The sequence below is a fragment of the Numida meleagris genome, chromosome 4 (genome assembly GCF_002078875.1).
Source record: "Numida meleagris isolate 19003 breed g44 Domestic line chromosome 4, NumMel1.0, whole genome shotgun sequence".
NCBI classification, from domain to species: Eukaryota; Metazoa; Chordata; class Aves; order Galliformes; family Numididae; genus Numida; species Numida meleagris.
The window spans coordinates 31,779,904-31,792,787 of NC_034412.1; the positions used below are offsets into that span (position 1 = coordinate 31,779,904).

At 36.3% G+C, this 12,884-nt stretch overlaps 1 long non-coding RNA gene across 10 annotated transcripts in view; it reads right to left on the reverse strand.

Annotated features, from left to right (window-relative positions):
• LOC110398570 overlaps window positions 1–12,884 on the reverse strand; it is a 107,372-nt gene that overhangs the window by 8,705 nt on the left and 85,783 nt on the right. For 8 of the 10 annotated variants that reach the window (XR_002438475.1, XR_002438473.1, XR_002438469.1 and 5 more), the window contains one exon: window positions 3,797–3,841. The exons of the other annotated variants lie outside the window; for them this stretch is intronic. This is a non-coding gene — a long non-coding RNA (uncharacterized LOC110398570). The remainder of the gene's footprint in view (window positions 1–3,796; window positions 3,842–12,884) is intronic. 10 annotated transcript variants of the gene reach the window in all.

A 12,884-nucleotide genomic window follows, 5' to 3' on the forward strand; every position in this document is an offset into this window, starting at 1 on the left:
GAAAGAAAGAAGGAAAGAAAGAAAGAAAGAAAGAAGGAAAGAAACTACCTTGCCTGCTCTTTTCCTCATGAACTCCCACTGACTTTAGTGAAATTCTTATTAGTATTGATTACTAGAAATTACTATTGCCATCTTCTGGTGCAATTGAAAATTGGAAGTTGTTCTCATTAAAACATCTGTTGAGATTGCTGATGCTATCTAACATTGAGAATGGCACTGTCTTTTTGGCATCAGCATTCAGTGTATAATAGGGACGTTTTTCCTACATAGGTTGCTCTGAAAGTAATGCCTCCTATTTATTCCCATGGAAATTACAAGAGATAGAGCAAAATAACACTAATTGATACAGCAGTTTCTCAGGTACAAAACACTATTTTTCAACACAGTTATGCATTTTCACCAGCTATGTACTAGAGCCTGCATGCCACACTTGTAAAAATCTGCACAAGCAGAGGTGACCTTTTCATATTGTTTCACCATCTAGCACCTCACTGTACTCACATCCACTGTTTGGTCTCCAGAAACATTCAGCAAGCATCAATGAATATCCGTGAGTGCCTTTATTTCCACATGGAGGAATTCAGTGACACACCTTTGCTTCACACGCACTTCCATGTCAGACACCATTTTGTCAGACTGCCCCTCTGCTGCCATCTGTCACACGGAAATAACATGTAACAGAATACTGGTGGGAAAGTTCAGTCTCCACTGCCATACCACCAACATCTGTCTCTGATGTCGTGGGCCAACATAACAAAATACATTACTTTTGATGCAGCCCTCTTATAAACGTATTTCTCTCAAAAGCTTCTTTATAAACTTTGTATGTACAGAATGCAAAATAGGTGCTAGAAAACAAAGAGAGAAGCAGTGAATATCAGATCAAGCATGCTAAACTTTAGCACTCTTTAAAAAAATCATTTGGAATAATTTCATAGTTTGGTGTACTGTTTCTGGCTATGGATGAAAGAATAATCCAATTTTCTCTACAGAACTGTATTGAGAAAAGTTGCCATCAATCTTGTCTTGATCCCTACCAAAACAAAGCAGCTTGCACCTTAGATGAATATCAGTCAAATGTTTGATGCCAAAAACAAATGTTCATGGCTCTTCTTCATGATAGAAAGGTAACACAGAGACCTTTCAGGCACATTCAAAATACCCTTGCATAACTTTTACCTTAATTGTGAAAAGAAATAGGCCAGCTCACTTAAGAACATTCCAGTTGTCAAAATAGCTCACTGGGATAATAAAACTCACCAAATTATGAGTTAAATCTTTTCATATATAAAGTTGTCTCGAACTGTAACACATATTCCAGGGCAAATGATATTGACACATTTTTAACTTTTTCATAAATATTGCAACACTTTATTGCTGTAAAGTAAATGAACAAGTTTCAGCCTTGAAATAGGTCAATGAATATCTAGCCAGTGAGGGTCTAGTCACCAGGGAATTTTGCATTATTTGGTGGCTGTATATTACTATGTACAACTTTCATGCACCAGTAGCTTTGTGAAATGTTATGGCCTGCGCTACATACCCAAGGTGTTTTCAGGTTTTCAAATCTGCACATCTGTAAACTAATTATAAAGAAGGGAATGAAATGCGCTTGCTTAGCTGCTTAGGTTCAGTAAACTGATTTCAGAGTTTTCAGAGACTTAACTTCAGGACAAAAATTAAACACAGAACTTGTCCAAGAACATATAGGAGCTTTTCCATTAAGTGCATTATATATGCTCTTTTGCTAATAGGTGGTGCTACTTAAAGTCAATTCTTAAATACCTGGAAATGATTCAGCAATAAAAGAGGTTTCTGTTGGTGCTGAGATTCAATGCTTAATACCCTGGAAGAAGTGTGGGGAAATAAAAGGGGAAAATAGTAGAAAATCACATTGGAACAGGTCCCTTTTTTTCCAGGGCTATTACCAAACTAGAAGTCAATAGAAAAAAAATGGAGTAATTATGCTTATCTAACTATAGTATAGTTCCCTAACGTTACAGATGTTCTACTGACTCAGAACAAAGATGCAAGCTTTACAGATTTTAGGCAAGGATTAATGCAAAAGTTTCTCACTAGGAGGACTTCATGAGATATGCAAAGAGGTTTCCAGCTCTGGTTTGTTTGAGAGAAATCTGCTCAACCCAGATTGTTCAGTTCTGATCAGGGATACTATCATGAGCTGTGACTAGGAACACTTAATCCTATTGGCAAATCTAAAGAAGTGATCAAAGGGATCGACTGAGCCTGTCTAAAAGCCTTCCAAGACCCCTTCGCTCCAGAGAAGTGCTCCACTTCCTTCCTTCCTCAGCTTGTGCACTCTGAAATGCAGAGGAGCCAATTTGTATGGCTGAAACCACGTGCCTCAGTGAACTCCAGCCTTTGTTTGAGAAGGAGAGGAAGCCGTAAATTTCTAGAGAAGAAAGCTGAAGTAGGTCTATGCAGAATTATTGGCTCTATGGCAAGAGCCTTGCAACCTGGGTTCAGTTAACTATGACAGACAGATAGATCTTTTCCCCTCCATAAATTATGCGTTATCATGCAGCCACTTAACCAGAGCTCTTGTGTTTTAACCAGGCTCCATTAGAACTGAACAACAGAGCAAATTTTTGTTCACTTTCCTTTCTTGAACAGTTTATAACACTGCTTCCAAGTTTTGCCTGCTGTCTGACCACGTTACACATTTCACTGACTGTATGTTTTCTACTGCATCTTGTCAAACTAACAGTTAAGTCTGACTCTGTCTTGCTTATACTTCATGATCGTAATAAAGAAAATATAGACAACGAGTCATTTTTATAAAGGTCTTTAAAAATATTTCACATTTATTTTTGGTTTGGAGAATCAATTGCATTTTCTGAAGTGAAAAAAAAAGCATTTTTTAAGTTTCTCATGTATTTAGAATTTGTCTTAATTCATGTACATTTGCTGTGGCAGATGCTGTACAACTTGCCACAAATAAAGGAGCTCTCAAATGTCTTCTCATATGCCCTTCCTTTCCTGATTTCAGCATATCAGCCCTCTGTATTGACATTCCTGATCACACCACAGTTTGGGGAGCAACTATCCACCATGCAACAGGGGCATCCTGGGTACCAAAGTTTAAAATAATAATAATATAATAATAATAAAAATCATTTTTATTATTTTTAAAATCAAATCAATTACTTTAAGTTTTTGCTGGATTCAAGTCAACCATTACTATTGCCTATCACTTGCCAAAGATACATCAAGCAAAAATTTTAAATTCTCATGGATGCTAAATATTTTGGCAGTCAGCCACCAGTTTCCTTATTTTTTCATAGCAGCCAGGGTTTTCTGAAGCTAATCTATTAAATACATAATTACTTTCAAATAACAGTAAGCCATGACTTGAACCCCTTGAAGAAGCATAACTGAAGTTGAAGACAGCAATGAAAGGAATCTCCAAATGTCCCCAGTGCAGCAAGGGTTCCCACAGGTGGAGCAATACTCCACAAAGCTGGACGCTTCACAAAATCAGAGTGAAAAGGCGGTTCCCATCCATGGCTCAGATCTTAAAAGTAGTCTATTTTCTGTATTGCAGCAGCTTCATTTCCTATGAAAGACTGAAAAGGAAATCAGCTATCTTGAAATACTGTCTTGCCATGTTTTTTTCAACTGAAATGTATGATTCCCAGATGACATAGTTCATGATTTCAGTACAGACACTGCAAGTCAGCATCAATTTTAGGAGAGTATCATAAAGTATCATTTTTTTCCTGCTTCACAGATTTCCCATATATAGAAAAGAATAAAAAATGTCTATTTTCAGTACCTTGAGATCCGTGGCTGGAAACTGTTCCTTGTAAGCTGTTGTTATCTAGGAGTAACAATAGGAAATGTTTGAAATAATAAAAGAGCACTTCTGATGAGAATTTTTTGTTACTTTTCACTCTGTTATGCAACAAGGTATGGCAGCAGTAATGGGAAGGTTTGTTTGTTTTCCCTGCACTTAGTACACTTACCACCCTTTTATCTCACCTCACTTACCACTGCCTTTTCTATTTAATTTTAAGGAGCATTTTTCGTATATTTTATTTGCCTGTTCTATTTCTTCTACTTTCATGACCTCTTCTTTGCTAATAACCTTATTAGTGATGTAAAAGCCTAGGCTAAATTTATTTATAAAACAACATTAATTAAAAACTGTAACTACAGTAATGAAAATTGTCTTTACTACTAACATGAAACATGCTATAACCGAATTTGCCAGAATTCTACCCATCTGTCAAGGTCTGATCTAAAAGTTATTTGCTTCTGGCCCTCCTCAACAAACTCTTTTACTGAAAAGTTGGGCAGAAAAACAATTTTCATGGGTAGGTCCCTAAACTCTGTGAAGTAGCTGAACATTTTCTCCATGTCTCTTAGAAAACTCAGCTGTCCAATCAATTTATGGAATCAATGATTTATAGGACGATGGAGAGGGACTTTATCAAGGCCTTAGCCACTTGGAGAATCTTAAACTTAGAACTTAGCATTCAATTTTATTTCACTGAGCTTTTGCATTCAGGCAGAGAAAACTAAGGTGAGCAGAGGATGAGCAAAGAAGTTAACTTCTGGCTGTTTTCCTGTTAAGACAGAGCCTATGTAAGCTTTCTGATGAAGAAAGGCCTTTAGGATGCTTGGGGCATGGGATGGAAAAGAGATAATAAACTAATGGGAATTTAGTAGAAATTTTCTAGCACACATACACCACTTCCTCACTATCTTACCAAATGCCTTCTACTAGCCACAGGTGTTTGTCTCCTGGCTTTTCTACTCAGAATAGTTGCTTGAGAACACAGTAAGTGGAGGATAAAAACAATCATAGTACTGTCTGTACTAAAACAAAATGAGATTATCACATGGGAAAAGGAAAACAATTGAGGTATTTGGGATCTGAAGGACAAGAAATAATTTACATATGTGCTATTCTGCTGCATGTTCCTCCACTTAGCCATTGTATGACTTTGTTGTAGCAGATTCTCAAGCTAGTAAATATTTTTAGACAGCAGCTACCTCTTAAACTGGCCATTTAAAGCCTTTGCAACAGTGCTCAAAATTCCTGAAAAGTAAATTTGATGAAGACATGAAAATGTTCTACTAAATGGGCTTGTTGTAGAGTTCACAAATGGATTAGAGAATATTTTATCATTCATATCAAGTATTGTTTTTTACATGATAGTAATAAATGAAATCAAATCTTTTGAAGTTACTTACATTACAGAACAATTACTAACAAAGTATTACATAAGTATAGTCTATGTGGTCTTCACCTTATGAAAGAGATTCACCACAATAAATCTAAATGAAGATTAGTTTGGAGAGATGTGGACTGTTGCCATTCATTGAAAGGCTGTTCTCTCACTGTAAAAAAAAATTTCAAGTTTTTCTGGCTTTATCAAAAGTAATATTGCATTCAAACAAATTCTTAGCAAACAAATGATAAATATTTTATGTAGTATTATATTTCTATTAGGAGGATACATTTTTTTTTTTTTCAAAGGACTTACAGGAAGTCCGCTACATTTAAAATAATCCCAGTTGCTGTCTTGCACATAGAAGCCTTGCTGGTTTGACTGGTGGGAAGCAGAGGGTTTTTTTGTTTATGAACAAATGTAATAGGAACTGGGAAAGGAGAGTTACTTTCTTTTGTGTTTTGATGGTACGGTAATACTCAAATTTTGAATGTTATCCATCTTGTGGTGCTGGAAAATAATCTTGTTATGTAAAATAAACTCATAAACAGACCTGAAACACTTCCATAAGTTGGCTTTCCACAACAAATAAAAATATGTTCTTTGGTACAGGAAAGCAAAAATAAAATTTCCTAGCCATGTTGTCACTGATCATGCTCTCCTGTAAAGAAATTTATTAAACAATATTTATTCAGTAAGTTGAAACTCGTAAATAAAATACTTTGACAGTTTCCCTTAAGAAGTAAATATTGACAACTAAGAAGTAGTTAACATCATAGGAAGAAGTGAAGCAGCAGTAATCAGATGAAATTGCAATAAGAAAAAATAAACCACAAGAGAAGACAGCGAACACAAAGTTAATATTCACTGTAATAATTAACAAACACATTGCAAAACTGAGAGAGCAAAAGAGCTTGTTTCAGTATAAAGCAAGCACCAGTGTTTCAAGACTGACAATATCAAGTGCATCTTTAGTATCAATAAGATTTGTGTGTTCTTCCTAGTAAATTTGTCATTATTTTTGGTCCAAATTCTTCTCTTGTGGTTTGCACAACCCTATGCTTTTTAAGAGTTAGAGGTATTTTTCATGGAAAAAAAAAAAGATTTCTCATGATATGAAATGATTCCCCAATCAAGGAATCATTTCATCAATTAAGGTTGTGCTGCCATTCCTTTCCACTGCAGCATCAGAAATAGGGATGATCTCTTGGCTGGCTGGGGAGAACAAGAAAAGATTATATCAGAATTTCAAGAAAAAGCTCTGAATATTTTGTTCCTGTCACAGTTTCTTCATCTGCTAATTCTTCTTGTCTGTCAATACTTACTGAACTTATCACAGATTTAGGTTCTCCTCAGCTGGTTGCCCAAACAGCCAGTAACACTACGAGCTCATTGATGTTCTCCACAGAAACTGTTTTGCATTTTCTGCAAATAATGTAAGCTCTGTTTTTCCCTCCCCTCCCTTCCTCTGTCTGAACTCACTTCTCCTCATAGCTTCCATTCTAAAAGCACAGTGCGTGTACATGTGTGTTGGCATCATGTGCACTGCATTAAACAAATGTAGGAATGGATTTTTTTCTGGCTGAGAATGCTTTTTTTTTTCTTGACTGTTCAGAAAGGCTGCTTGATTTGGGATGGTCTTATTTTCCTTCTCTTAATCAGAAATCCAAAAGATCAGCTAGGGCAAAATTTTCTGTTGTAATGTGGGACCACTGCTGACACAAATTCTATGGCAAGACTAGATCCTCGATATGCTAAAACTAACAGTCAGAAAGGGAAGACTTTCATTTTCCAATCTTACTTCTCATGCAAAGGAAGTAGAGCAATAAGGGACAATGTAAGTGAAATATAAAGGTAGGAGAGCAACGGGATTAACACTCTACAAATTATCTACTTGTTGCTGATGTGGCATTAGATAAAGTCCTGGGTTGGTTTTTCTTTATCCTCATCTGCCCCAAATGAGAAGATATTACAGGTAGAACCACACATGTACTTTTTTTTTTAAAACATAAACTGATTTTTTCCTTGCACTAATTCTGTAGAACAAATAAATCTGGAGAGTAAATTGAGTGAATTGATTTCTTTCCCATCTTATGCATAATAATATTCTCTGAGGTACATGAAAATCTCCATTGACTGTGATTACTGTCAAAGGAGAAAACCACAACAATCAGATCCCAGGCTCTGTAGCCTACCATCATCTTCTATAGTATTTTAAATCTACCAGTCCCAAAGCACAACTGGAAGTCTAGTTTAATTAATCCTTTCAAAAAGGGAGCCACTGGTTTGCTCCAACTTGTTTTACACACAACAAAGAGTAAGCCCAAGGCCATGCTCTCCTGGTTACTACAACAGGATACCATACGCTTACACTGGCCATCTGCCTATCTAACTGTATCTTGTAAGCAGGAAGCTAAATGAAATGTTTCTGTTTGTCGATAGGACACTTTGAACAATGAAAATATCAGATGATCATTCACCAAACTGGTGTAACATTAAAACTTTATTATAACAAGCAAACTCATGCTGACAAGCGCAGTCTAATAACATTCTGTCATTCATCATAATTAGGAGCTTGTGATAAATACAATGTTCTTCTCTTTGTATACATACCCCTTTAAATTTACTTGTTTTCCTTTTAAGATTTAGTTTCCTTTAGAGACCATTAGTCATTGTGTTCAGAAAAGCAAAGTAGGGAACATAAACAGCAAAACATGTTAACTCTTCAGTTTGCAGTGGATCACACTAACAGAATGTATCAAAGAAAACACTGCAATTAAAGTTACATATTCCCCAGAGAAAAGGAAGACTTTTAACTTAGTGTTAGGAAAAGCTGACATCCTATTCTTTGTAAAGAAACCAAGTAATTTGATAAATGAAATTTTGTAGAATATAAGAGAGACTGCACCGCATAAAGAGGTATTGGACATTTAGACCTGCATTCCCTCACTGACCCACCTTGCATACTTTCCTTGGAAGAACCAGGATCAGTTATCTATGGGTTTGAAGGAGGCTGATAAGCCCAACCTGGAAACTGTATCAGCAAGCAGCTTTTAGAATGGCATTCGGTAGTACTGTCAGTCATACATGTTTGTGAAGGCAATTAGGCTGATGATAATAATTTGTCATAAAGAAAGGAAGGAAAGTAAGGAAAGAAAGAAAGAAAAGAAGAAAAGGAAAAAAAAGAAAGAAACAAAAAGAAAATATAGCAACAATAGAAAAATATTATCTATACCCAATCTACAAAAGCTGAAGAAGCTGGCTTGTGAGGGAGACACAAATCCCTAGTCTGTTGGGATCCAATCTTTGTAGACTCAATTTTCATGCTGGATTAACTGCTGCTGATGACTTCAAAAGGACCAAGTTTTCACCTCAAGTGTTCAAAGCAAAACTGAAAAGAAAAAAGCCCACACAAGTCTCTCCAACCTGTTTTTGATGTGGAAAATGCTGCAGAGGATGACTGGGACTCACTCAGCATCTCTGAACATCCCTGATCCTCTAATCTTCATTGTTCAAAAGAAGGACTTTGAAATGCATTTTGTGGTATAGAATTATTTTACAGTGCAGATGATTATGCAATCTGATATAACATTTTATATAATTAAACATGTGATCATCAGATCCTTTACAAGGAAAATAAACTTAAAATCTGTAGGATAAAGTCCTATTTACTGTATTGTAGAGATTTTAAAAGATATGTCTGATGTGTATTCCATGTATTATTCAAGCATATGCAGTTCTGGGGATAGCTTAGCTACATGTGTTAAGCCAATACATTATGGCTTTATTCTCAAATATCTCAATCTTCAGCTTTCATGTACTTCAGGCTTTCTGTATTTCAATTTCCTTGTCATGTTTAAAGTAATATATCATGTTGAGTTATATATTTAAGTCCAAACATGGAACAGGTGCATCTTTATGTTTTGACTAAGAAACATTAGGCTTTTTTGCTACAGAGCCTAAAATCTTTTCAAAATATAATGCTTGTTGCAGGGGAGCAAATTACAACAGCAACAACAACAAAAGTCATATTTCCTATCTTTCAGCAAAGTGGAGGCGTTAATGATTCTCCAAATGGCAAGATGATAATTACCATGTAATGTATAATACCTTTGCTTGGAGGTGCTTTTTGTTTTCTTTTTTACCACCTTTTCTGAAAGGCAGCAATAAATTAGGTATTATACAAAATTTGAATGAGCAGAGTGCAAATGCTGCCTGAACTCAACACTAAGCCAGGCGATGGAAAGTTCATTTTATGTCAGAAGCACAGCACTGAAGATTCCAGCCAGAAATCAAATGGACACCTGAAGATAAAAGGTGATGATAATGTTGAAGATTAAATGAAGAAATGCTTCAGAACATAATTCCACATTTTCTAATGAAATGACAAAGTTGTTTCCACTTTGGAAAGTGCTTTTGACAAGGCTCTTCATTTGAGGTTAATGTCTGTGTCTAAAGGGCAGGAGTTACAGAATAAGAGAAAATTTGCTTCAGAAAATTTCAAACAAAATGAGGAAAAACAAATGAGTAGTTTTAAGTGATCCGTAGAACAGTAAATAATAATGAATCAAAACCAAATATTTTTCATTTAAATGCTAATCTCACCTCTGTGTTCAAGAAATAATGAAACTTAATTGGAGTATCATTACATACTTAGACCAAGCTCAATAACCAGAAGCTACCAGCAGGATATGTACCATTATATAACCAACCAAAACATTTCACAGCTATATAATCATGTAGCATTTTGTGCTGTACTAGACTATATTCAATAGTTACTCCCATTACTGGTTTACTCTATTCTGTTAACCTAGAGTGAAGCTGAACTGTCAGGAGTGTAACTGGGGAAAGTTCCTCATTCCAGGGGTACTTCCGCTCAAACACCATGTGATTTGGTACAGTCAAACACGCAGATCTCCAAGCCCAACTACATGTCCTGTCTCTATTAGATCCTTCAGCCTCTGACATGGATATTCAGGTTCATCTTCACCAAAATGATGGCATGTCTGGAAGATACATCTGCATTCAGAACAGATGCATTAAAAGAAGTTGTTTGTGGTGTGGTGACGTTTGTCTTAACATCATTTCTGAATGCTTTCCCAAGCCTCTGCACACAAGTTGTTTGGCATCTGCAATTAGCTTAAACACTGGTAGCTACAGGTAGAGAAATATGCCTCCCATCCTGGTCAACAGTGTGGAAATACGCTGCTAAAAGCTGCCATTTAATTGACTTCTGGTCAGGTATGACAGTGAGGAAGCATTTGGGGGCCAGGGGACATAGGAAAGGGAAAAGAAGAATGCAAGAAACAGAGTTTGGATGCCAGCACATTTTCAAAAATACGAACTAAAATATTACTAAAATTGTTGCTATGATAAATCAGTTTTCCACGTACTTGTTATTAACTCTCTTTTCATGCCAGTATGAAATTTTCCAGGAATATATCCTACAAATGAAGCAATTTTCCTCCTTTGGGATTTACAGAACACACTCTTTATCCACAGGCCCTGACAGAACGAAGTAAATAGACACACTGCTCCCTCAAAAGGCAGGTTATCCATCAGTAAATTACCATTAGCAATACCTGCTTTCTCTTATACTAAGTTCAAGTCCATTCACAGAAGTAAGTGCAAGAATGTACAGTGCAATCCAGCACTCTGGTGCTTCTTGTGCTGGTGGCTGAGGCACCATCAGGACTAGGAGCCACTGGCTTGCCCCAGGATCTTACAGGCACAGCAATGAAGTGGCACCGAGAGAGAGGCAGCAGTCCTCGTCTGGAGGCTGCTTATGACAGGCATGGCCACACCACACTGCCAGGCATGCAGGGCCTGGGAGATGAAGGCAGGGAGCAATAACAGAGACACTTAGTTCTCCAAGTGAGAGTGAAAATCAGCACCTCCCTGATACTTTCAGTGCTTTTTTGCCTACACAAAGACACATGCAGATCAGTGCACTGGTGGGGCTGGTGTAACTAACTTCTGCCCAGGGATATCCCTGAACTGCTCTTTGCTAGCCCACAGCAGGTAAGAGGGAAGGGACTGCAAAGAAAAAAAAGGACCGCACAAGGGAAAGGATTGCTTTTTACATGCCCTCTTCTTTTTGGACTTAATTATCTGAGCCTAGGCACTGGTAAAGAGGAAAGTTATGTGGGTCTTTTTTCTGACCTAGTACAGAAGCTCTTTGTACATATCATTACAGAAGCATGATGCTATACCACAAAACACCATGTTGTCAGAGTTTAAACTGCAAACTCAAAGTACATTTCACACATACCACAGTTTGACTGGTCTCATACAGTATGTTTGATTAAAATAATTCTAAGGTACCCTCAAGTAAAATCTACCCAGCAAGGTCGCATTCAAAGCTGGTTGTTAAGAAGGTACTAATAGGAAATTAAAATAACAGCCTAAAAAAATTTAATGGTGGTTCCAAATACATTGCAGTGCCTTTTAGTGAATCTTTCATGTGGATATAGGAACACTCAGAGTAACAGCATCACATTTCCAGTACGTGAGAAATAGAGTCCTAAATTCTTGCAGCGTCTTCTCACTGTGATGCCTCAGTGTATGGTTTGCATGAGAAAGAGCTCATTATGCCCCACATGATCCCAAATGCCCAGCAGAGATAACAGTCTAAATCATTTGTTCTCTTTAAAATAATTTATTCATAGGTAGGAATATGAAAATGTGCCCTTTATGAAGTTTATCTGTATCTTTAGCAAACACAACTTAAATTAATTCTTCATCTTCAGGACTGAGAAAGTTTGACTAAGGCATTAGGGATTTTTTATTAACCTCCATTAATTCAGTAGTCCTACCACTTTGATAACCAATAAAAATGGATGGCTAAGGAGTTTTCTCTTATTAAAAGGTGTGAGTGAGTGCAATTAAACATGCCCTACATATCTGAAGATATATTACATATTTTAATATAACTCCAGGTTTAACAAGGAAGCACATGAAGTTTATTAGTCTGTTGACTAGTGATCATATATAGTACATCATTTCTGTGGTAGGAGGAACACACAATGGTTGTTCTTAATTTCCCTTGCAGTTTTGAATTTATTTTTGGCATTTCTACAGAATCCTGATATATCCCACTGCAATTTAATTTTAATTAGAGCAGTAAATAGGATGATGAAAGTCTCTCTTTTTGTAAATACTTCATAACATTCAATGAATTGCCTAGAAGATCTACAGTTATTATTACTATATTATTACAAATCTTAGTACTAGATGGAAAAAATATTTTATGTATTACAAATATCTGTAAAACCCTTGTACTTCTGCTTATTTTCATTTAAGACAACTCTACTATGCCTTTAATTTAACTATTAACTTAAATGTACTTCAGTTCTAACTGCTTAAAATCTTAGCATTTGCTTTGTTTTAAAATGAAAATTCTAATTCAAACTTTTACTAGTTTCAAAGTTCACATACTTTCAGAACATATGAGAAATGAATTACAGATGGCCTACAGTCTGACCATATACGTTTTTACAAGTGAGAAGTGACACATGAAAGAACTGAGAAAAAAATGCCAAATCAAACTATTTAGCGCAACACAATAGAAAGAAAGAGAGAGAGAGAGAAAGAAAGAGAGGAAGAAAGAAAGGAATAAAGAAAGAGAGGAAGAGAGGAAGAGAGGAAGAGAGGAAGGAAGGAAGGAAGGAAGGAAGGAAGGAAGGA